Below are 2,417 nucleotides of genomic sequence, written 5' to 3' on the forward strand. Positions count from 1 at the left end.
TCTCTCTCTCGCTCCCTCTCTCTCCCCCACCCCCTCTCTCCCCCCCGCTCCTTTCTGATCTCTGCCTCTCTCTCTCTCTCTCCCTCGACCAGCCCCCCGTTCCCCAGTGACTGACGCTCTCCTCCGAGCGGATGAAGGGCTGGGTTTCCATGCGGTCGCCAGGAGACAGGCCCCCTCGCCATCTGGAGTAGCCCCTCCCGGTGTGGGAGACGGAGGAAATGTGTTGTCCGGTGCACGGGAAAACGGGAGAATGGCGGCATCAAACTGTGACGGCCTGAGTCTTGCTGGAGTCCCCCACCTCTCCATATTGTCCGAATGCAAACTAGGAGGCCCTTCTGTCCATTGCCATGCTGGCTCTTTGCAGGCTCCATCCTTTAATCCCTCTCTCTCCCCCTCCCCAAGACCTGCTAATTACCCCGCCTTCCAGTATTTATCCGATTCTCCATTTCGAACATTCCACTTCGATCCACCCCCTCCGCCCAGCCTTCCCCACCCTGCTCCCGCGGGACACTTCCTACTCACCCCCTCGATTCCGAGCCCCCTCGCCGATTGTAAGGACACCTCGATTAAATTCCCCCTTAACCTTCCGAGCTCTTCACGGTCTCACCGTCTTGGGTCCCTCCGCACGGACTGATGTCTCTCCCCCTCCCTCACCATTCCCTCCCCCCCCCCCCCCCCCCCTCCCTGGGAACAGATCTGTGTAAATCTCTCTCCGGGCACTCTCCCTAATGCCCTTGTCCGTTCTTCCGAAAGTGCGGAGTTGGGGTCCCGATGCTCCGGTTGAGATTGCCCCCAGAGTTAATAGAAAAGGGGTCCTTGATGAAATATCTCGCCAAATAAGTCTCACTCCCCCCCCCCCCCCCCCCCCCAATTATATACAGGACAGGGCGTTGGTGAGGCCGCTCCTGGAGCGCTGTGACCAGTTTCTCACCGCCTCAGGAGTCGTCGGCCATCTTAGACTGAGACGAGGGCGGAATATCTTTGCTCGGAGGGATGTGAATCTTTGGAAATCTATCCCCCCCGCCCCCCTCTCCAACCCCGGAGAGCTGTCGCTCAGTCAGCGATTAGATCCCAGACCGAGATCGAGGGAGTATTGGATGCTAAGAGGGGGAATCGAGGGGAGGGGCGGAGGGGGAGGCGGAGTTGAGGGAGAGGATTAGCCACAGGCTCGATTGAGTCGGAGTTGGAGAGGGTCAATAACCGGCTCGATTGAGGGCATACGTGAGGGGGGGGGGGAGTCCTCCTGTCCCTCACGATCAAGCGCCACTGACCTTTCTAATCAAATGGTGGGAGGAAAGTTAGGAGGCGGGGCTGGTTCACACAGGGACTGAGGGAGGGGTTGGGGTGGAGGGTGGAAGAGGGATGAAAGGGTTGATGCTGGGAGACAGGATGAGTTGACAAGGGAGCCATCGGGAGGGGGGGGCGGGGGGAAGCGAAGATGTGCCTGCAGGAGTTGCGGACCCAAGGTGATTTTGACGCGTTGACCCCGATGACCTTTGTAAAGGATTTCCCCCAAAGGTGTTCCTCCCCCCCCCCCCCCCTTCGGAGGTTGAGCAGAGCGTCGCAGTGTTTTATTAATAAACAGTTCATTATCGCTCAAGAGAATGTTTTATTGACCCTGACCTCCGAAGATTTCGCCAACAGACGGTCCACCTGCCCAGATACACCCTTCCGCCGTGCGGGTCGTTAAAGTGCCTTGTGGGACGTTGGGGGCGTCGCTGGCCGGGCCTGGCATTTGCTCCTTGTCTCCCCGCCCAAGATGGTGGGCGGCCATCTTGAACCCGCTCCTGTGTGGTGTAGGTACATCCACAGTGCTGTCAGGGAGGGAGTTCCGGGATTCTGACCCAGCGACAGTGTAGGAACGGCCGATATATTTCCTAGTCAGGATGGTGTGTGTTGGGAGGCAGTGGGGGGGCTCGGAGGGGGAACGTGCAGGCGGTAGATGTTCCCCGTGCCTCTGCAGCCCCTTGGCCTTCCCGGTGAGAGAGGTGGTGGGTTTGGAAGGTGCTGTCGAGCCTCAGCGAGTGGCTGCAGTGCATATTGTAGACGATACACACGGCTGCCACTGTGTGTCAGTGGGGGAGGGAGCGGATGTGGAAGGTGGGGGGGTTAGCGTGTCGATCGAGCGGGAGCTGCTTTGTCCTGGATGGTGTCGAGCTTCTCAAGTGTTGTTGGGAGCCGCACCCATCCAGACAAGTGGAGAGGGTCCCATCACACTCCTGACTTGTGTCCTTGTAGATGGTGGGCAGGCTTTGGGGGGAGTCAGGAGGTGAGTTACTCTCCGCAGGATTCCCAGCCTCTGACCTGCTCTGGGAGCCGCAGTATTTATATGGCTGGGTCCAGTTCAGTTTCTGATCAATGGTAACCTTCAGGATGTTGATTGTGGGGGATTCAGCGATGGTAATGCCGTTGAATGT

Source organism: Scyliorhinus canicula, chromosome 20 (genome assembly GCF_902713615.1).
Source record: "Scyliorhinus canicula chromosome 20, sScyCan1.1, whole genome shotgun sequence".
NCBI classification, from domain to species: domain Eukaryota; kingdom Metazoa; phylum Chordata; class Chondrichthyes; order Carcharhiniformes; family Scyliorhinidae; genus Scyliorhinus; species Scyliorhinus canicula.